Source organism: Mauremys reevesii, linkage group 5 (genome assembly GCF_016161935.1).
Source record: "Mauremys reevesii isolate NIE-2019 linkage group 5, ASM1616193v1, whole genome shotgun sequence".
Taxonomy (NCBI): domain Eukaryota; kingdom Metazoa; phylum Chordata; order Testudines; family Geoemydidae; genus Mauremys; species Mauremys reevesii.
Genome location: NC_052627.1, coordinates 11,133,480 through 11,157,080, shown reverse-complemented (window position 1 = coordinate 11,157,080; position 23,601 = coordinate 11,133,480). Strand labels below are relative to the sequence as shown.

The window sequence follows — 23,601 nt, the reverse complement described above, 5'->3', positions numbered from 1 at the left end:
AGCTGCGGTGTTTCACTAACTGGGCTGCTGTGTTTCGTTCCCTTGTACCTGCTTATAAAACATTTATTATTAAAAACAACTAGACTGACATTTTATTAGAGACACAAGGTGGGTGGACAAACTTCTGTTGGCAAGAGAGAGACGAGCTTTCATGCTACACAGAGCTCTTCAGGTCAAGCTTATCTCACCAACAGAGGTTGGTCCAGTGAAAGACATTACCTCCCGCACCTTGTCTCTTTCATATCCTGGGACCCACACAACTGCAACTACACTGCATCCTTACGTTTTATTAAGGGTTATAAGTTATTGTGACATTTTGTAAACCTTCATAGACATTTTACAATTAAGCTCACAACTAGAGTAAATTTATCAGCCCAATTATCACAATAGGAAACAAAGGACCAGGGGGGGGTGACAAAGTCTCACAGCCCAGGCAGGGCCCATCAGAGAGGGGGCCAGGAGGGCCATTTGGCCTGGGCCTCAAATGTTAACGCTTGCTATTCTGAAGCATTATCTTCCCATTTCACTGCATGGGATGTCCAAAACTAGATGGCCTGCACAGATTGATGGTGTTCAACCAGTTGCACAGCATTTGAATTCAATGAGAAAGGCTTTAAATGAGCTTGAATCTCTCAATCTCGCTGCACAGGCTTGAACAGAACTTCAGGCTATTGAGAAGCACTGTCCAAATTTGAATGCATTCTGATGTCATCTTTGTGGATGAAGCTAACTAATCTGGTAATTGAAGCAGGCAATGCTACACTAGATGGTGAGAGGGAGAACACTGAAAGTCTTATCAATGACATTCAGCAGATTTGTGAACAATGGGATGCGATCCTGACAGAGTTCAAATTAGTAGCACAGAATACTGGCATTTCATCAGAGTTCTCCACCAATTGCAACTTATCTACTGAACCCGAGGCCGAGCAGCATTACAGGGTCAATGTCTTCCTTGTCATCATTGATTCTAGTCAATCAGGACTTACACGTCCATTCGAGTCACTGCGACTCTTCTGTACCCTTGTTGGGTTTCTTTGGCAGTTCAACAGACTGAGTAACGAAGATATATTTTCTGCAGCTGAACAATTTCAGCAACAGGACAACAAAGAAATCTCAAAAGATCTCAGTGAGGAGGTCATCTCTCTCAAACGAATATATTCCACGAATTTTAAATTGGATTACAAGCCAAAGGAACTGCTTCAAGAAATACTTAACTTGGACTCTCTGCGATGTTTCCTAATATCACAATTTCATTGCGTATTTTTGCCAGTTTGCCTGCATCAGTGGTTTCTGGTGAACACACCTTCAATGTGTTGAAGCAGGTAAAGAATTATCACCGTTCAACTATGGGACAAGAGCATTTGAATGGGCTCGCCATGCTTAATATCAACTGTAGCATTGAATGAAAGCTGGATTTTTCCTCAATAATTAGTGCATGTGCACAGAAAAAGGCTAGAAAAGTATTTGTTAAATAAAAAAAATTCAAATTATGTCTCACTTTTTTTGATGCCTTATTTTGTTTTCAGGTGTCATCGTTTTTTATTTTTATTATGGCTATGGGCCTCAAAAGCTGGAAGTGGCCTGAGCCCAGGCGGCATTTTGGATTTAGCCTGAGCCGGTGGCGATGTTATCAGGTTCCCTCTCTCTGGCCTGAACATGTCTCAGGATCAGGAGGGAAAAGTGTCCCAGGAGATGGTGGGGGTGGCAGCCATGATGATGAAGCTCACTTCAGTAGCCAATTTTTGTCCCAAAGCCTCTCTTTAAAGAACCCCAAAAGGGAGTGATGGGAGGAATAGACCATTCCTCATTATTTTGTCCACCAGTTTGGTCTAATTTCTAACACACCAATTTTGGTCCACTGGTTTCCAGTTCCTCACCTTTCCTGTTTACCAAGCATGATCTTAACACAGTCCTTGAGTTGTGTCAGTCGGCCTTCTTGTTATCTGTATTGCTTTTGCACCTTTCTAGAACAAATGTTGATGGGGGTTATTGTGATATATTATGGACCTTTACTCACTTTTTATCATTATGCGCACAATTAGGGTAAATGTATAGGCCCATATATTAGAACAGGTCCTGATTCATGGGTGAGGCTCCTAGATGCTACTGTGATACATGCATAAAACACAAATTTGCTGGATTGAGGCCTAAATAGCTAAGTATAGCTTTAAAATTCTCCTTTATGTCTCATTTCAGAATATCCCCAGGATTTTATCCAGGTCAAGCTGATCCCAAATTTAAAAACGATGGGACCTGGGCCAATTACAACACAGCTGTAATAAGGAACAAAACAAAACAACACACATTAGACCAGGAAGTGAACACCACAAATATTCTCAATTCAAGCCACAGGAGCAATTCAGGTGTGTTTGTGTGGCGGGGGCGGGGAAAATGATTACCTGCCATGGACTTTATCCAGAGACATTATTGTTGCAAAACGTGCCAGAGAGCTGAGCAAACTTCAGTTTTCCAGTTCACAGAAAGGAGCTTAGATTTTATGACTGGATGGCTTTGTAAGTGACAGCCCAACGATTTGTGGCTGAACTAAAGCCTAAATACAGAAATTATTGGGTGAGGTTCCATTGCCCATGCTCTGCAAGAGGTCAGACTACAGAACCATAATGATTCCTTCTGGCCGTACTGGGAAGATTTATTTGTCTGTGGTTCTTTACAATTTTTTGCCGATGGAAATTCCATCGGATAGGATGCTCTGGGAACGTCTTGTGTAACTTGAGCTTCATTTTTCATCACTTGTTTCCAATTGCCATGGAACTTCCAACGTGATCAATTGTATTTTGCTACCAGTTCTAAACAGGTCTTGAGTTGTTTGAAAATTTCAACCAAATCGAATAACCAAGAACGACAGGGGACTCCGACACAACTTCCATTAATCTTACAAAGCAAAATATAATGCAACAATCAGTAGAGGAGGAATCAAGGTTGTTGAAGCCTTCAAGAAATTCCCTCCCCCAGCCCATTATTTTATATGCCTTTTAGTGTAAGGAATAGAATTATCCATTGCTTGATAATGATTCATAGGACGAAAAAATGTTTATAGGCAATATGCCATAGTTAATTATTTCACAATCACAGCCCCACCTCCCTCCTTACCCCCCGCAGATGAAAATTAATAGCAGTAGTATTACAGTAGTGCATAGAAGCTGCAACTGAAATTGGGACCCCATTGTGGTAGGCACCGTACATACACAGTTGCGTCCCCGCCCTGAAAAGCTTACAGCCTGAATAGACAGGATTGGCAAGCGGTGGAGGCACACAGAGATGAAGTGACTTGCCCAAGGTCACCCAGCAGGCCAGTGGGAGAACCAGGAATAGACCCCAGGCCTCTGGAGTTCCAGTCTAGTGCTTTATGCACTAAACCATTGTCTGAGGCAAAGAGGAGAATGGGGAACTTTGGCTCATCTCTGATTGACTCCAGCTCCCTCTTTAGCTGGAGAAAAGGGATCCTTTGGGTGACTCAGAGAGGTTACAAGTACAGTAGAGCTCTGTGGGGAAAGGTAACTGTTTTGTGGAGGATTTTGATATTTGATTTTGTTCCGATGAGGAATGAAAACTGCAATTTTCAACGTTCTTTGCCAAAGGTAACGGAGCTGCAGCTCTGGGGCAGCTTGCACGGCAAATTCCAGCAGTTTCCTTAGAACACGTCCCACCAGCTCTAGTTACAAACACACGCCTACAAAGCTTCAGCACAAGACCAAATTCAGTTCCCCAGAACAAGAGATCACAAGCAGCACTCGGCTGTAGGTTAATAGCTCAGTGGCTGACTGATGTCTGGCAGGAGGCTGCCTCTCGGTTTTAACGAATGCCTTTCTGAGAAAGAGACATTAACGTCCTGATGGTAACAGCTCTTCCGCCGGTCTCCCACCTGTAATAAGAGTTAGTAACAACTCCCCATGGAACAACTTCTGAGGCAGGCAGGAAGCTGCTCAGACAGACTGGTTCTGCTGGTGGGAAAAAGCTGCAGAAGTTTGACACTGAAGAGTCGGCCTCTCTTTGCCGACGAGATCAGTTAGACAGCAAGAATCTCGGGAGTAGCAGGCTAAAATGATTCCATGCGAGTACTCTTAGGGCTAATGGATTTGTGTTTCATTGCCTGCTCCTATTCATACCCATAGCATGTCCATGCGTGGAATGAATCTGGACTACAGCGATCCATGCTGCAGGTCAGGGGCATGCAGGTCATCCTTGAGTTTTTTATTGTAGGTTTTAAAGATTTTTCGCATCACACGCTCAAGACACAAGCAGCTCTAAATACTCTGTTAAACACCGCTGGAGAAAGCATTTTAAGTGTAATTACTAATATTTTACACTTACAAAAGACAGGTTTTTGTACCAAAGCCCTTCACAAACTGTATGCATACACCAATGGAAATGCAGATCTCTCTGGGTCAGAGCCTGACAACCAACCGGCATACAATACATTCAACAGTCGGAGGAGTTAATTTAATTACAAATATTCCCACGGAAAAGGAAGACTTGGCTCGGTTGAGGGCACATACCAGTGGTCTGAGTGTATGTTCCCTTTTAAGAATTAGATGGTTTAGATCATAATTATCTGTTGGTTTAAAAGGGTTAGATGGTGGACAAATCAGACCAGTGAAATCCATCCTCCCTACACACCATTAGTAACCCCTTGGCCCTCCATCAGCTGAAGCATTGTCCTGGGTGGTGTTTGGCTTTAGACTAAACTCTTCAGGGCAGGGCAAGTGTCTTAGCTAAGTTCTGCTAAGGGTGATGTAAGTTTATCAAGCTGATTGTTTACTTAGCAAGTCACTGTTCCTCAATTTGTCTTGCATTTGTCAGTGATCCGTCTACTTTATCAATAGTTACACTGCCCCTGTTCATTTCTGTAACCCTAGTGTCTCCTGGGATGTAAAGCAGTTTCCCACCATGTAGCAACATACCCATCTGTTCCTAATTTCACAATACGCTCAAGACCACAGAAGCGGGGGAAAAACGTGTTTTATGATTTCCTGTAATATACAGGATCGCAGTTCAGGCTTGGTTTTCTTTTGCGGATGCAGTATTTGGGGTGGTTCTGATGCACGTGAAAGCAGTCTCTCCAGTTTTTCCATCACCTTCTCACTGATCCGAGACACAGACATGACGGGCTACTCAGAAGCTGTCAAAATCCAATCAGCTCATGAACAGATACAGCCTGGTGCTCAGAAAGCTGCCATTCATCCTAATGGTTTTAGAGAAGGTTGGCAACTATTTTCTCTGAAACTACTAATGCGGAGATCCAATGTGAAAGCCAGAACCTCTCTCCCAACTTGCAGCATGTCACATGAGGCCAAGGACTGTTGCGTTAAGTTGTGCTGCATCTTATTCCGGTTTATCACGTCCAAATTCAGCAACGGCGCATTTCTAATCTGAAGTGATTCCTGACAAACTTGCAGAGCCTGTGTAATACTAGCCTGTGCAGAAAACCTGCTCCCAGAGACTAAAGACCACAAAACGTTACTTGTGTTAAGCGCTCTGCTGGATCAGCCTGAATTATAGCTAAAAGCGATCGCCTCAAAATGGTTCGACGGGGCTATTACCAGCACTCTGCTATCATTTAGGAGCCATAACAAGTCCCTGACAGACAAATTCTCCGTGGTTGGTCTCTGACAAAAGCACAATCTGAGCTTCGCACAAAAGGATTCTGCTGTCTGAGCGAGGAGAGGGCGGGATTAGATTTTTCTTATTATGAAACAGATAGTGGCCTAGTACAATGCATGTGCACCTGGGGTAGGGTTAGGGTCAGACGTTCAGCTTTAATGATCACCTCTCCTGACTTCATGGGCTTTATCATGCAGCTTTATTATTGAATCAACATACCTTTTTGCATCAATTAAACACATACGCTGCCTTCATGCAGCATTTACAGCTGCTGACGCTGTGCTTTGTGCAGCACACACCTTAGGATCGGCGGTGGAGGCAGGTTTTGCAGCCAGGAGTGACAATAGGTCATTGGTGGCGCCACCTTCACAGATACCTGTTGTGCAGGGGCGGCTCTAGACCCCAGCGCACCAAGCAGGCGCTTGGGGCGGCCGTTTCCCGGGGGGGCGGCATTTGGCTCCGGTTGAGCTCCCGCCGGCATGCCTGCGGCAGGTCCACCGGAGCCCGGAACGAGCGGACCTGCCGCAGGCATGACTGCGGCGGGTCCCGTCTTCCCGCGGCTCCGGTTGAGCTCCCGCAGGCATGACTGCGGCAGGTCCACCGGAGCCCGGAACGAGCGGACCTGCCGCAGGCATGACTGCGGCGGGTCCCGTCTTCCCGCGGCTCCGGTTGAGCTCCCGCAGGCATGACTGCGGCAGGTCCGCTGGTCCCGGGCTCCGGTGGACTTGCCGCAGGCATGCCGGCAGGAGCTCAACCGGAGCCGCGGGAAGAGGGGACCCGCCGCGGGACCGGGGAAGGGCGGCGCAGCGCTCCGCGCTGCTTGGGGCAGCGTGATTTGTAGAGCCGCCCCTGCTGTTGTGACAGCATCAGGGGTGAAAGTAAGGCAGTACGGGCTGGTACGGCGCACCGGTCAAAAGTAGCCGCCTGTACCGGCCCGTACCACTGACTTTCCTTAAAGTGTTACCACAGCATTGCCGTGGCAGTGCTTTAACGTCGCTGCCCCTTTTGCACCTGCCATTGGCAGCCCTGCCCGGTCCCTTCCAGCAGGCTGCCAATGGGGGGGGTGCAAAAGGGGCAGCGACATTAAAGCACTGCTGTGACGATGCTTTAATGTCGCTGCCAATTTTGCCCCCCCCCCCGGGGTCCCGCAATGCTGCCAGCTCTGTGCCCCCCAGGTACCGGCCACTCTCACTGGTCTGTGGGGCCCCCCAAAGTGTGGGGCTCAGAGCGGTCACCTCAATTCACACAAGGGACGGCTCTGGTTGGAGTTTTGCATAACTGGCGTTGGATAATTCGCATTAACTTCTTTCTGGGGATTGCTTAACGTCCCCAAATTCCATAGACATCTGTCATCAGATGTCACCAGTGTGATGCTCTGCTCAATGCTGATAACAGTCGGCTGCGTTCGTGTTCGTTCTCCCTGTGTGCTGCCCCAGCTCTGCAGATCGCTGGCACAGCAGACCCCAAGAGAACCCCCAATGACCACAGACTCTGATAAGGTACGAAGGCGCCCAGCCAGGTTATTGTCAAATGAAGCATAATAAGTTTCCCACAGACTCTACAGAACATACTACAAATATGTGCCCCTGACAATGGACCGGCTCAGTCAGTGGTGGGACTTTCCACTGCCCCCTAGGCCAGACAAAGGGTACATCTACACTACCCGCTGGATCGGTGGGTAGTGTTTGATGTATCAGGGATCGATTTATCGTGTCTCGTCTGGACGCGATAAATCGATCCGCTAATCGACGCCTGTACTCCACCATGGCAGGAGGAGTAAGTGCAGTTGATGGGGGCACCGCGGCAGTCGACTCACCACCGTGAAGACTGCCAGGTAAGTCGAACTAAGATACTTGAACTTCAGTTATGCAAATAGCGTAGCTGAAGTTGTGTATCTTAGCTCGAACCACCCCCACCCCCCCCAGTGTAGACCAGCCCAAAGACGATGCATTCTTATACACAGGTGCAAACAGATTCTGCATCATTGAACACACTGAGGTACAGCCCCTCTACACATTACGGTGTTGCCTCTCTCATGGTGCAGATTGGTGCAAACAAATAAGTCTGTCCATCATACTGTCTATTCATCGTACTGTCCTTTCATATTGTCTATCCATTGCATTGCTCTTTCGTATGGTCTTCCATCATATTGTCTTTTTATACGGTCTTTAGACTGGATCTGCCTGTTCCTTGTTATCGATTATCTGTATGGGTGCCATCCTGGCACACGTTCACCTTATTAGTACTTACACGTGTATACGCTCTTGCCAACTTCTGTGAGCCAGAGGCAGGCCCTGCTCACAGCCTGACTTTTCTTTATGTTAGCAACATCTTGACCATTACTTCAGTTCAGGCCTCATAGCATTACCTCAGGGTTTATGTCTCAGGGCCTCATCTTACTACAGCATCTGGCATGTTATGTCTACACTTACTGCAGTGAGTTTTTAGCAGTGTAGTGTCCCGCTGCCTCCCACTGCCAGAGCCTTTCACTGCTGCGTGTAGCTAAACACTGCCCTGTGGATGCAGCCTGCTTTACCCTGCAGCGTGTAGCTACATGTACCGTACACACAGCCACAAATGTAGACAAAGACTGGCAGTTGAAAAGACTTGAAAAGGTTCACATCAGTCACGTCTGCCCCCTGGAAAGGTTATATACAATCCAAGCCCACAAACTTAATACAATAAAAGGTCTTTGAAGGATATTGCAGGAACATGATACCTTCATTTGGATCAACACACAGTTTGAGAAATAAGATAGAACCAAAACAGTCTCCTTTTCTGGCATCCACTGCTCATATAACAACAGTTCCTAGGAAGGTGGGTTCTGGTGACCTATCAACAGTGACTCTTGGATACAATGCAGTGAAAATCTCAGCAAGACTTAATTCCATCAAGGTTCCTTGCCAGCAGGAGACTATTCTGTGACCTCTCCTGGAACAAGGTCGGACATATTGATAAGACATTTGCAGTTTCCAGAAGATTCAATAACATTCATTTAAGCTGCTGTATTCTGATCACAGCGCATTAACAACAGAATGGAAACCCCATAGCTCAGCACACTGCAAACTAGACTGGACCAAAAAGAAGTGCTAGCAAATACGACGGTAAGACAATGCTGTCCTGGGACTCCAATACAGACCCCATTGCAATGCCAGCTTCCCTCCCACCCTAACCAGCAGTGGAGTTCTGGGTGCAATGGCTGGTGGGAAAGCCAGGCTGCCACAGGAACGGGTGGAGAACCCAAGGGCAGTGCAGTGCCATGGGCTCTCCACACAGATGGCCCTGCAGGTTTATAGACCGGAGTGCCCTGTCTGTTCTGCAGGGGAGCATAGAGGACAAGGCAGTCTTGCTAGTTCCTCCATTTGACAGATGGGGTGCAACCTATTCCTCTTGTTCCTCAGTGCAGCCCCATCTCTATTCCTGGCACCTAGATCATCTCCCTAGAAGCTGCAGATGCAGCCAAGTGCCAGCAACAATTTGCATTTTAAGCCAGGAGAAGGCACTCAAGTCTGCGTTGTTGGCAGCTGTTGGATTTTGTGCATGCTGCATTCATATTGAGGAATAATACCAGAGAGGTTTTGGGGGGTCATTTTAGGAAGTCACTGGAGAACAATCCCCTTTGCCAATTGAGTTTGCCTCTCTTGGATGGGACTTTCTATCCCACACCCAAAGCTACTTGGCATCACAGATTTTTATAAAAAGTTATTCACTGTAGCCCACTGTTAGTCCAGACACCCACTGAATCCAACACGAGTTAGGGCTAAGAAAAGGACCTCAACAGGCCAAGCCAACCTGCATGTTTATTGGAGCTAAAAACAGCCCAGCTTGGCCACCCCTTTACCCCAGCAGTGGCCTGATCGATTTAGCTCTTTGGGGCACCATACCTATCACAATGGGGTTAGCCACTTCTACAGTGAACGTACTCAATAGCTTCAGTACAGACCTCAAAAGCAGCACCACGGCCAATGGAGCTGCTCACTCAATGATGCTAGCGAGCACGAAGGCCCAGGCCTCAGAGCAGGGCATCTGCCACCTCAGCATCCTACGAGTGAGTGAGACCCCCCCAGCCACGAAAGCAAAAGGAGATTTGTTCCTAGAGAGAGATTCACCCTGAGCAACAGCACATAAAAGAATAAGCTGGGTCCTTAACCTCACAGGAGCCCTACAGCTAGCCAGAAGGTTTAGGCCCATGCCACACAGAAAATCTCATGTCCCGAGGGATTTTTCCAATGCCACAAGCCGTGTCAGGTAGCACTGGCCGGGGTCAGCTAGGGAGATGGGGACGTTTTCTGAACTGCTGTTAAAAGCCATTAAGCCCTGTCACTACCCCCCAGAGACACAGCACAACCAGGGATGGTCTGAGGACGGATCTTAAGCCATTTCAGAACATGGGGGCTGGGTAGCATTGATGGGGTCCATGTCGCCCCCTTCTCCATTTCCAACCAACCCCTTTGCCTTCCTACAGGCGGAAGAGGCTCTGAGGCCTGATTTGCCATCAGTTGTAGCCATGGCGGCAGCCTAGGGTCATCACAGCCTAGCACGGGTGTTTTTACTGCCAAGGAAAACTGGGCAGGAGTGGACAGTAAGGTGGTAAGAATTCCAGCCACCTGTCTACATCACACTCCTGCCTCGGATACCACTGGAGCTGCAGTGGTGCTGGATCACAGGCTTCAATTTTACCAGTCGAGATCCAGCCCTTGGGAGTAGCACACACTGATCACCACTTACTTTGGCTACAGACAGGACTCAGTTCCTGCAGCCCCTTATGATGGCTCAAAGGCTTCAAAGAAGCCACAAAGGCTCGGATAGCCCTATGCTGCCCCGTGGCGTCCCTGGTGCACTAGGGAAAGTTGCCTGAGTGCTTTGCCACAGATGTGGAGAGTGTTCAAAGAAATTTGGGAAGTAGCCCATTTCTTTAACATGAACCTTGAAACCCAGATACAGTAACACCTCACTTAAAGTCGTCCCGGTTAACATTGTTTTGTTGCTGATCAATTAGGGAACATGCTCATTTAAAGTTGTGCAATGCTCCCTTCTAATGTTGTTTGGCAGCCGCCTGCTTTGTCCACTGCTTGCAGGAAGAGCAGCCCGTTGCAGCTCGCTGGTGGGGGCTTGGAACCAGGGTGGTCCGGCAGCCCCCCTATCAGCTCCCCGCTCCCCTAAGTTCCCTGTGCAGTAGCTGCCCAGCAGGCTATCAATTGCCAGGTAGTTCAGCTGTGCCTCCCCCCACTGCCATGTGCTGCTCCAGCCCTCTGCCTTGGAGCTGCTCCCCGAGACTCCTGCTTGCTTGGGGGTGGGGGGGAGGGAAGGAAGAGGGGGGCTAATGTCAGGGTGTCCCCCTCCCCCTGCTCCTGCACTCCACTTACCCCCATCTTCCACAGAGCAGGGGGACACACACCAGGGCTCAGGATAGAGAGAGCTTGCAGCAGCTGCAGTCTCAGCAAGCTGATCTAATTAACAAGGCAGTGTCTTTAAAGGGGAAATGTGCATTTCTCCCCCCATTCCTGCTGCCTTGTAGAGTGTGAGAGTTAACCCTTGAGGGCTCAGCCAACTGCTAGTTCATCATTTAGCAGTAAGGGCAATATCCCACCCTCCGACTCCTCCACCTAAACCAAGGTTCACAATCATCATCACTGTGTACCAGTGTTAAATTGTTTGTTTAAAACGTATAGAGTGCGTGTGTGTGTAGTCTTTTGTCTGGTGAAAAAAAGTCCCTGGAACCTAACCCCCTCATTTACATTAATTCTTATGGGGAAATTGGATTCGCTTAACATCGTTTCACTTAAAGTCACATTTTTCAGGAACATAACTACAACGTTAAGCGAGGAGTACCTGTATAAGACCCTCTATTACAGGAAACAAGTGTTTGGCTCAGTCCCATCTCTATACAGGATAGAAAATCAATTGAGAGATCTGCTAGCAAGGGACTACAACTCCCATCAGCCCCCTCCCCACCGCCGGCTAGTACAGCTGGTTACAGGTGTGTGTGGAAATTATGGAGGAGCAGCAGCAGCTGGGCAGCGAGCCAGTGCAGAGGGGCCCCCCAGGGAGACACTGAGCCTGGCTGGGAAACCCACAAGCCCTTATTTGCTTGAACAGAGATGAGTGGAGCGGGCACCCCAGCCTTATCTCTTGGGTGGGCAGCCTGAGGGATCCAAACCCTCCTTGCTATTACTCACTTTGAACTGTCACTGTTAGAGCCTCGGCATCTAGGGTATTTGCAACCTTTCCCTTTCCTGCCAGCCCTCCTAAAATACTATTTCCCTTCAGCATGTGTCTGAGGGGTTACTGGGCCCCACCAGGCTAGCACCCACAAGGCCTCGGAGCTGAAGAGGCGATAGTGCTTGCCTTCAAGACACGGCACACAAGACACTACCAGCACCCTACGGGCTTGGGGTACAGAGTCACCCCAATAATTACACAATAGAGGAACAGGGCAGAATCTGCAGCATTTGCTGGGCAGTGGCAAGGGAAGGCAAACAGGTGGTTGTTTAGATATGACAGAAGTCTTGAACTCAACCTGTTAGAGGCTGAGCGCATGCATGGCATAAATCCATCCCCACGCCCTCGGACAGGGCAGCGGTGGGAATCAGAGCCACCATCGCTCACCTCAACAATTAGGTTATAGATTAAACATGACAATGAGTTTCCTGCTTTAGGGAATCCAGAAGCTATTTAAAAACAACTGGGGCTTTTCTCACGCATTTTCATATGCAGCATTATTTGCTGCAGGCTTTGTAAATCTTCAGCAGCTGGCATGGTAACGAGGGCAGAATGGCGCTTGTTGCTGTTCTGTTTCTGCCAGCCCCACAGTACTTCAGACAGCGCACTCTGAAATTCTGAGCACTGCTACACGTGAATCTCTAAGAGGTTGAAAAACAAGAATAGGCTGCTCAAAACTACTGATCCTTTTGCCTTCTCCCACCCACATCATGAATATGTCCACACATCACCCCCAAACTTAAGCCAACCTAAAACAGACTCAACTGGATGGACTCCCTTGACGAGCCAGGTTACTAGTCAGGACCAGACGGTCGAATGTAGACAGGCATAAGCCACTAACAGTGTTTAGTTTGGTGAGGGGGAAGGTGCACCGTGCCTTAGCAGGATGTGGGCAGGTTCTCGGTAGCATGGCTTTCATTAAACCCCTTGCTAAATCTCCACCTTTGTTCATTCTCCATCAGCGGTGGTGCTGGACCACGTTCAGCATGGATGGTAGCTTTGCCCCAAGATTACTGCTGTTCTAACTACTGATGGCGGCAATGTTTGTAATGGAGACGTTGACCTAGAGCTACCGTTTTGGTTCTTGTTTTTCATGGAAACATTATACCACCAGTAGGAAGGAGGCTGTCACTTTGGACAGCTAGCTACAGCAATTTCATTTCCCAAACGATGACACATTAATGGAAACAGCATGACACAGAGTGACTGCCGGGGCAGTTGGTTAATAAACCAGTTTAACACATTTGCGAACTGGAGTTTAGTTCCATCACTGCCAACACATCAAGTGCGTCTGCTGGGGCATGGATTGTACAAGGTACATGTTACCACCCATTGATTTCAGGGAAACAAGAGCATCACAGAAACTCCAGTGGGGGCAGCAATAGAAGTTCACCTGTTTTAGTTTGCAAATGAAATTGGTCCTTTCGATCTACTTACAAGTGAACGTTCAGCCATGTCACAAAGCCAAGCTTAGAGAAGCCCCAGTCTGGAATAGCAGAAATCTGATCTTGCTGCAAGTTAGAAGGAAGAGGCTATGGCAAAGCCATGTGGGAAAGCTTGTTCACTCTATTACTACGGCCATAATTGTCCGGGGACTATCAGCAGGGATGCCAACCCCGCAGACTTTGGAGTCTCTCCCCAAGTGTGGGTTTCGAAGCCCATAGCAACAGCAGCACCCCAAGGCCACTCATCTCAGTAGGAATAAGATGCCCGTGATTTGCCACCACTGTTGTAACAAGAGGCTGCCACAGAAATCACCATCACCCAGTAAGCTATGAGAAACCCTTTGTATTAGAGCTCAGAGGCCAAGGACAAGTGGCATCACTCCAGATAAGAAAGCCAGCAAGACTTCCTCCTTTAAAAAGAGTGCGCAGAACATACCACTGTTCAACGCCAAACAAGGTGTGTAGACATGAAGTTCTACCTTCCCAAAGGCACAAGACCATCTCCCAGGCAGCCAGTTTGCAGTCCTTCCCCCAGCATCTGTATCAAGAGAGCAAGCAGGGAGCTGAGGTTAACCCCTTGGGACATTAACTGATATTAAATATGACCATGTAAAATAATTGTTGTTACCACTGTTCTATAATTGTAACAAATCTTGTACAAATGATGTCAAGTAAGGGGTCGATGGAAGATGCTAAATATGATTGTGCTATTTGTAAGCATGTATCATTTTTGTATTTGAAGTTGTGAGCATTGGCTCTATACCTGGATTTCAAATATGTTTGCTCCTGGGTTAACACCCACAAGGTATTTAGCCTGGACATCTTGAAGGAACTATTCAAATCAAGTGGCTCATCAAGGCACACTTAACTCACAGTGCACCACTTAATGAATGGACTTTCCTGTGAATGTTCCATCTGGAGTTTAGGTAATGGCTTCTGCTATGACTAAGCAAAACCGTGCATGGACATGTGACTTGCTCACATGACTGCAAACACCATCTTGTTACCTGTAATTTTCCACAGTGAGAACAATGGGATTCTCTTCACTTGGCAGGATCTATAAAAGGCCCTAGAAACAGTTCCATTTTGCCTCTTTCCTGATCAAACCTCTGGACTATGAACTTATTCTAATGGGAGCATCTAACCAATGGACTGGAGGATCCTCCAGTGATTTGGAAGCAACCAGAGACTTGACTAAAGCCAGCAGTTTATTCCATCACTGCTACAAGCCTGATCCAAGAACTTTGCAATTACTGAATTTGATTCCTTTAACCAATTTTAACTCTCACCTGTCTTTCTTTTTATGAATAAACCTTTAGATTTTAGATACTAAAGGATTTGGCAACAGCGTGATTATTGGGTAAGATCTGAGTTGTATAGGGTGACCAGATGTCCTGATTTTATAGGGACAGTCCTGATTTTTGGGTCTTTTTCTTATATAGGCTCCTGTTACCCCTCACCCCTGTCCCCATTTTTCATATTTGCTGTCTGGTCACCCTAGAGTTGTATAGTGACCTGGGTGTGTGGCTGGTCCTTTGGGATCAGAAGAACCTTTCATCTGATTAAATTGGTTTTAAAGAACCACTCATCTTTAAGTCTAGTGTTTTTGGTGGCGCTACAAGGACTGGGATACCGAAGGAAACAGCTTTTCTGACTACTCGTTAGCCAGTGTGATGAGACAGAAGTTTACTTTTGTTGCTAGTTTGGTATATCTCATGGGAGAATAACCACCAGTTTTGGGGTGTGTCTGCCCTATTTTTCAGGGGTTTGTCCTGAATTTGGTATTCTCAGTTGTGACCCACTGAGGCACAGTTACACCCCTCATTCACCAAGGTCCACTAGCACCCTGTCAGTCAGACAGTCAGGCAACATTGCAACATCTAGAGAATGAGCAACTCCACCAGAGAGAGGTATCAGCCCAACCCTCCCTTCAATTAAGTAGCAGAATTTTAAAGAAGGTGGTCCCAGCGTCCCAACCCATAACAATACCAAGGGGAATATGGCTTCTCCTAGAGTACCCATCCCCTTGGTATTGTTATGGGTTGGGTTAAACCTCACACACTCCTGGGTGTGACCACACCCTTCACTGTAAGAGAAACGGCGCTCCACCTAGAACAAGCCATAATGCCCAGAAACTAGCACCACATGGGCAAGTGTTTCCACTGGGTATTTTTTTACCTGGGTGGGGTGGGCATGCACACAAGGGTGAGACAAGCTGAAGCTGCAGCTGTCACCAGGCTGTGAGAACAACGTGAAACTGCCCAATCTCCACCCTGCCCAAGTGGAGGGAAATGTTGAACACTAACAGCGTAGCTGGCAAAAAGTCAAATTTCAGTTTCAATCTAAGGTGTTAGTAGAAGCGGTGAGGAAGCCGCTCCTTACAAAACAGGCTTTTGAAGCTGACAACGTCCTGAAGCTTTCTGCCAAAGGAACCGCTGTTCAGGTGAACCATAATTATCCTTCAGCGCTTCGTTTTGTCCATGGAGCCTCCAGAGGAATTTCTCTTGTTCAGAGACTACGAAGGCCTCACTTAAAGCTTGCTGGGTTCTGGACTTCAGTTTTATAATTAGCAGCAAACTCAGTTAAAGGTTACTTGGCTCTCCAGTTGTCTGCAGCTTCCTCGCAGCTGCTGTGCGTGAGACCGTAATTATATAATTTGCTAGACAAATGAATTAACAACATTTTTCCCAGCAAAAACAGGAAATCATTTTCTTTAGAGTATTATGGAAATGGTTGCTAGAAGGTGCGTTTTAATTCAGCATTGCCCTTTGTCTCACACACGTGTGGCTTTCTCTCAGCCATCTACAGTTCCCATAAACATATACAGTACATCGTTTAGCGCCTCCCTGTAAAGTCCCTTCATTATGTGTAATGACCCTTCTATTTGATTTGCAACTCCGTGTCCTCAAACCGCCAACTGTGTAGTCATGCAAAGATGTTCCCCGCTCCCCTCCAAAGGTGAAATGTGTCTTTATTCCAGACAAACAGATATTCATTTCAAATTAAGCTGAAATTAAAGAAGAGTGCATACACAACACACACACAACCTACTCAGAGGTGCAAATTGGAGATTTCACATTATTTATATGATGCTTTTCAAATCAGTAATAGATACCATCAGCTTCCGAGATAGCGCTGTTTACACTTACCAGGTGTACCAATACCAGTGCTGGAGCGTTTGATGCAAACACCCCAATGCTGGTCCCATTCACACTAGCATCTTTGTCAGCACTTCCATTATATCCCTCTTGTCACAGAAATGGGGACCAGTAGTTATGGTTATGAAGCTTGGCACTGGGATGAACAAGGGCTTTGCCTGGAGGCAGAGTTCTTGCCTCTTTAAATCTGTATTTCATCAGAACGTTAAATAGAAAACGGAGCGATTGTACTGGCTCATGCTCATCGCATTCCTGCAACAGAGAAGTGTGTCTCACACCCAGCCGGCGCGCTGGGGGAACAGCAGCAGCACCGGTGTCGGCTGCAGAAAGGGGGAGCAGACTGTAGACACCAACGCTGCCATTTCAGACTTTGCTGCGCCTTCCCCCTCCCCGCCCCACGTTTCCATGCTGGCCTTGCTCAGAGAAGGGGTTGCTACCCTGGAGCCCGGAGCTGTAACTAGGCATTTTAGCATCTGGGGTAAGCAAGCATATTTGCAAATCCTACTGGCATTTTTCTTTACTTTTCCACCCCGCACCCCCATGGCTTTGCACCCTGGGCAGCTGCCCTGCTCGCCCCGCCCTGCTCACAGCCCTGCTGGAGCCAGAGCTCCTCGAATTGTAGGCAGTATTTTTAGCAAGCATGTGCTTAAGCGTTAGGCTGGGTTGGCACCCTAGTGCCCAGATACAACACCTGGAGCACAACGATCACAGCGCTAAAGGAAGCGCAGAACTATTACAAGCCATTTCTTGAGCGCTACATACAAGCCTATCGTAGAGATTGGGAAAACTTACTACATCAAAGACCGAGGACATCAATAGCGGTAGGGTGACCAGATGTCCCGATATTTAACCCTTTGTCCCACGTCCCGCTCAATGTGTGATCGGGACGCCATTTGTCCCGATATTCAGGTAAGGAGGCGAGCGGAAGGGAGGTGCCGACTCCATAGAATCATAGAATCTCAGGGTTGGAAGGGACCTCAGGAGGTCATCTAGTCCAACCCCCTGCTCAAAGCAGGACCAAACCCAACTAAATCATCCCAGCCAGGGCTTTGTCAAGCCTGACCTTAAAAACCTCTAAGGAAGGAGATTCCACCACCTCCCTAGGTAACCCATTCCAGTTCTTCACCACCCTACTAGTGAAAACGTTTTTCCTAATGTCCAACCTAAACCTCCCCCTCTGCAACTTGAGACCATTACTCCTTGTTCTGTCATCTTCTACCACTGAGAACAGTCTAGATCCATCCTCTTTGGAACCCCCTTTCAGGTAGTTGAAAGCAGCTATCAAATCCCCCCTCATTCTTCTCTTCTGCAGGCTAAACAATCCCAGTTCCCTCAGCCTCTCCTCATAAGTCATGTGCTCCAGCCCCCTAAGCATTTTTCTTGCCCTCCGCTGGACTCTCTCCAATTTATCCACATCCTTCTTGTAGTGTGGGGCCCAAAACTGGACACAGTACTCCAAATGAGGCCTCACCAGTGCTGAGTAGAGGGGAATGATCACATCCCTCGATCTGCTGGAAATGCCCCTACTTATACAACCCAGAATGCCATTAGCCTTCTTGGCAACAAGAACACACTGTTGACTCATATTCAGCTTTTCGTCCACCGTAACCCCTAGGTCCTTTTCTGCATGGAACACCCATGGGAGTAGGAGTGACCAGACAGCAAATGTGAAAAATTGGGACGGGGATGGGGGGGCTAATAGGAGCCTATATAAGAAAGAGACCCAAAAATCAGGACCGTCTCTATAAAATCGGGAGATCTGGTCACCCTACACGGGGAAAAATTGCAGCCAGGCTCCCCCCCACCTCACCTCCTTCTCCCCCGTCCCTCCAGCGTGCCATGTCCCCGCTCCTCCCCACACTCCCAGCGCTTCCTGCTGCCTAACAGCTGCTTGGCGGCACTTAGCGCTTTCCAGGAAGGAGGAGCGGGGATGTGGCGTGCTCAGGGGAGGAGGCGGAGAAGAGGCAGGGCAGGGGCAGGGATTTGGGGAAGGGGGCGGAGCGAGGACAGATGCTTGGGCGGGAAGACGTGGGGGGTGGGCAAGCACCCATCTGGCAGAGGGGAAGTCGGTGCCATAGGAATGAGCGGTGGGTGAGAAGGGTGAAGAGGCGAGCAGTGGGTGGGGGACTGAGGAGGGACACAGAAAGCCAGCAGGGGGCCGGGGATAGGACCTGGGGCAGAGTGGGGGTGGACTGTGGGCGGGGCTGACAGCACCCCACTGACAGCAACCCTATTTTAGTGTTGTGATCTGGTCATCCTAAATAGAGAGGAGGTGGTTAAGGCACTAGCTTAGGACTTGGGAAATCTACGTTCAAGGCCCAACTCTGCCACAGACTTCCTGTGTGACCTCAGGCAAGTCACTTAGCCTCCGTGCCGCAGTTTCCCATCTGGACAACCGGATCAATAGCACTACCCCACCTCACAGAGGTGTTGTGAGGATGAATACATTAAAGAGTGTGAGGCAATCAGATCACAGTGATAGGAACCATATAAATACCTAAAATAAGCTAGACAGTTGTAGAGAAGTTACACTAAACCTTCAAATTCACTTCAGAACGTTTAGCTTCCCTCTGGAATTGTCATAGCGAGACAGAATTACCTATTCATTCTACAAGGATGGCTTAAAGGTGATTGGCTAATAAACTCAACAGCACCAATCAACCCTAGAGTTCCTCTGCAGTGCCTGGCAAAGCAGAGCCCCGTCTGCGACAGCCACTCCAGTATCAGTAGCTTTACCCTGGGGGCGAGCCCAGACTGAACCCCACACCTGAACTGCTCCTACCTCAAGGGAAGTTTGGATCCTCCCGTGGCAGCGCAATCCTGCCAGGTCCGCACGCGCCAACGAGAATTCTGCTGCGTTACGGGAGCCACTGCTGTGTTATTTAGCATTCTTTGCCTCTTCCATGTCCCTGGAACTTGGAGATACTGTGAGAAACTACATTAGCCCTCAGCTAGCATTCGATTCACGGCGGAGAACCACCTCAGCAAGCATTGGATGAAGTGCTTGGGGCATAGCTAGGAACAGCTAAATCTGTTAAAGAAATACATAGTCAGTCCTGCAATCAGAGCAATGCAGGGCTAGAAGGCATCTCAAGAAATCACCAAGTCCAGCCCCCGGCTCTGAGGCAGGACCAAAGAAACCTAGCCCACAAAGGAGCATCCACAGGGAAAAAAGTTAGCGGATGCTTGGGACCCACCGGCAGCCAGCTCCTCCCCTCCCCCCCAGGGCCGCCCAAAGCGGGGTGGGGGGGAAGATAGGCAATTTGCCCTGGTCCCCACAGGGGCCCAGTGAGCCCTGACCCGGTGGTGGTCTGGGTCTTTGGCCGCAATGAAGGGCCCCCCCATTGCCAAAATGCCGCTGAAGACCCGGGCCGTCGCCAAGTGAGTACAAGTGCCACAGCTCCCCCGCATTGCCCCAGGCCCCCTGAATCCTCTGGGCAGCCCTGCTCCCCCCTGCCCCCCGCTCATTGTGATCAGCTGTTCCAAGACGAGCAGGAGGCCCCAGGGATGGGGGGCAGCAGAACTGGGTGGGACGGGGCGGGGCGGAGTGGGAGCAGAAAGAGGCAGAGCAGGGGGTGGGGGCTTGGGGGGGTGGAGTGGGGGCAGGGCCTGGAGCTGAGCAGGGGTTGACCACCCTTGGGACAAGGGGGAAGCCGGCACCTGTGCTAGCCCATCTCAGATGGGTATTTCTCCAACCCGCTCTTAAGAAACCTCCAGTGATGGGGATTCCCGTCTCTCACAGCGTAACTACCCTTGTAGTTTGAAAGTTTTCCCTACTCTCCAACCTAAATCCCCCTTGCTGCAGATTCAGCCCACTGCCTCTAGCCCAGCCTTCGGTGGACATGGAGAGCAATTGGTCGCCATCCTCTCTAGAACAGCCCTGAACATACTGGAAGACTTATCAGGTGCCCAGTCCTTCTTTGAGAGTAGCCAAGGTGACATGAGCAGATAGATACTGGCCCCCACGCAAGCTCCAGACAGGTACAGGCACCTGGCTAGATATGGATTCAGGTACAGGAGCAAGGCCTCAGTGTAAACACACAGTACTGGCCCAACATTGAAGGACACCAGAAAGCCTTGAACCAATATGGTTTTGGAAGAACGGAGAGCAGATTCAAAAGCTTTCAGAACACAGCAAGTGAGTCACCGCCACCGCGATCGCAATACCAAGCACGCAGCACCTTTAAACCCAGCCAGTGTTCTCATCCCGGGCTGTGACATCTGTACAACCGACGCGTAGCTAAGCAGGGATCTCAGCTAACCAGCTCTGTACTGACAGCTGCAAGAATTCACAGTCTGGATGTAAAGTACCTGGCTGGCTCTTTTTGAGAAGAGAGACTGGAAGCATTTATTCGGGGGAAAGCAGATGGAGAAATTTGTATGGCTTTAACAAGACCGAGACCAGATTTGACCAATTTGTGTTATACACAAATGCAAGAAGCCTAGGGAACAAGCAGGGAGAACTAGAAGTCCAGGCACAGTCAAGGAATTATGATGTAATTGGAATAACAGAGACTTGGTGGGATAACTCACATGATTGGAGTACTGTCATGGATGGATATAAACTGTTCAGGAAGGACAGGCAGGGCAGAAAAGATGGGGAAGTTGCATTGTATGTAAGAGAGCAGTATGACTGCTCAGAGTTCCTGTATGAAACTGCAGAAAAACCTGAGAGTCTCTGGATTAAATTTAGAAGTATGAACAACAAGGGTGATGTCGTGGTGGGAGTCTGCTACAGACCACCGGACCAGGGGGATGTGGTGGACGAGGCTTTCTTCCAGCAACTAACAGAAGTTGCTAGATCACAGGCCCTGGTTCTCATGGGTGACTTTAATCACCCTGATATCTGCTGGGAGAGCAATACAGCAGTGCACAGACAATCCAGGAAGTTTCTGGAAAGTGTAGGGGACAATTTCCTGGTGCAAGTGCTGGAGGAACCAACTAGGGGAAAAGCTCTTCTTGACCTGCTGCTCACAAACAGGGAAGAAATAGTGGAGGAAGCAATAGTGGATGGGAACCTGGGAGGCAGTGACCATGAGATGGTCGAGTTCAGGATCCTGACACAAGGATGAAAGGAGAGCAGTAGAACAGAGACCCTGGACTTCAGAAAAGCAGACTTCGACTCCCTCAGGGAACTGATGGGCAAGGTCCCCTGGGAGAACAACATGATGGGGAAAGGAGTCGAGGAAAGCTGGCTGTATTTTAAAGAATCCTTATTGAGGTTGCAGGAACAAACCATTCCGATGTGTAGGAAGAAAAGTAAATATGGCAGGCGACCAGCTTGGCTTAACAGTGAAATCCTTGCTCGTCTTAAACACAAAAAAACAGCTTACAACAAGAAGTGGAAGAATGGACAAATAACCAGGGAGGAGTATAAAAGTATTGCTCAGGCACGCAGGTGTGAAATTAGGAAGGCCAAATCACACTGGGAGTTGCAGCTAGCCAGAGATGTTAGGAGTAACAAGAAGGGTTTCTTCAGGTATGTTAGCAACAAGAAGAAAGTCAAGGAAAGTGTGGGCCCCTTGCTGAATGAGGGAGGGAACCTAGTGACAGAGGATGTGGAGAAAGCTAGTGTACTCAATGCTTTTTTTGCCTCTGTCTTCACAGACAAGGTCAGCTCCCAGACAGCTGCACTCTGCAGCACGGTATGGGGAGGAGGTGACCAGCTCTCTGTGGAGAAAGAAGTAGTTCGGGACTATTTAGAAAAGCTGGACAAGCACAAGTCCATGGGGCCGGATGCACTGCATCCGAGGGTGCTAAAGGAGTTGGCCGATGAGATTGCAAAGCCATTGGCCATTATCTTTGAAAAATCATGGCAATCGGGGGAGGTCCCAGATGACTGGAAAAAAGCTAATGTAGTGCCCATCTTTAGAAAAGGGAAGAAGGAAGATCCAGGGAACTACAGGCCAGTCAGTCTCACCTCAGTCCCTGGAAAAATCATGGAACAGGTCCTCAAGGAATCAATTCTGAACCACTTAAAGGAGGGGAAAGTGATCAGGAACAGTCAGCATGGATTCACCAAGGGCAAATCATGCCTGACTAACCTAATTGCCTTCTATGATGAGATTACTGGCTCTGTGGATGAGGGGAAAGCAGTGGATGTGCTATTTCTGGACTTTAGCAAAGCTTTTGATAGAAAATCTCCACCAAGCATTCTCAAGTCTACAGTACCCACACGAGGAAATAAGGAAACAGATCAACAGAGCCAGACGTGTACCCAGAAGCCTCCTACTGGAAGACAAACCCAAGAAAGAAACCAACAGGACTCCACTGGCCATCACATACAGTCCCCAGCTAAAACCCCTACAACGCATCATCAGGGATCTACAACCCATCCTGGACAATGATCCCACACTTTCACAGGCCTTGGGTGGCAGATCAGTCCTTGCCCACAGACAACCTGCCAACCTGAAACATATTCTCACCAGCAACTGCACACCGCACCATAGTAACTCTAGCTCAGGAACCAATCCATGCAACAAACCTCGATGCCAACTCTGCCCACATATCTACACCAGCAACACCATCGCAGGACCAAACCAGATCAGCCACAACATCACCGGTTCATTCACCTGCACTTCCACCAATGTAATATATGCCATCATATGCCAGCAATGCCCCTCTGCTATGTACATTGGCCAAACTGGACAGTCTCTAAGGAAAAGGATAAATGGACACAAATCAGACATTAGGAATGGCAATATACAAAAACCTGTAGGAGAACACTTCAACCTCCCTGGCCACACTATAGCAGATCTTAAGGTGGCCATCCTACAGCAAAAAAACTTTAGGACTAGACTTCAAAGAGAAACTGCTGAGCTCCAGTTCATCTGCAAATTTGACACCATCAGCTCAGGACTAAACAAAGACTGTGAATGGCTTGCCAATTACAGAACCAGTTTCTCCTCCCTTGGTTTTCACACTTCAACTGCTAGAACAGGGCCTCATCCTCCCTGATTGATCTGACCTCGTTATCTCTAGCTTGCTTCTTGCTTGCTTATATATACCTGCCCCAGGAAATTTCCACCACTTGCATCCGAAGAAGTGGGTATTCACCCACGAAAGCTCATGCTGCAAAACGTCTGTTAGTCTATAAGGTGCCACAGGATTCTTTGCTGCTTTTGATAGAGTCTCCCATAGTATTCTTGCCAGCA

The 23,601-nt window shown here is 48.4% G+C and overlaps 1 long non-coding RNA gene across 1 annotated transcript in view; it reads right to left on the bottom strand.

Moving 5' to 3' along the window:
* Positions 1–19,471, bottom strand: part of LOC120406814 — a 51,398-nt gene extending 31,927 nt beyond the window's left edge. Inside the window, exons 1-2 of the long non-coding RNA XR_005599605.1 lie at positions 19,230–19,471; positions 13,726–13,827 (exon numbers count right to left, since the gene is read on the bottom strand). This is a non-coding gene — a long non-coding RNA (uncharacterized LOC120406814). The remainder of the gene's footprint in view (positions 1–13,725; positions 13,828–19,229) is intronic.
* Between the last annotated feature and the right edge of the window lie 4,130 nt (positions 19,472–23,601).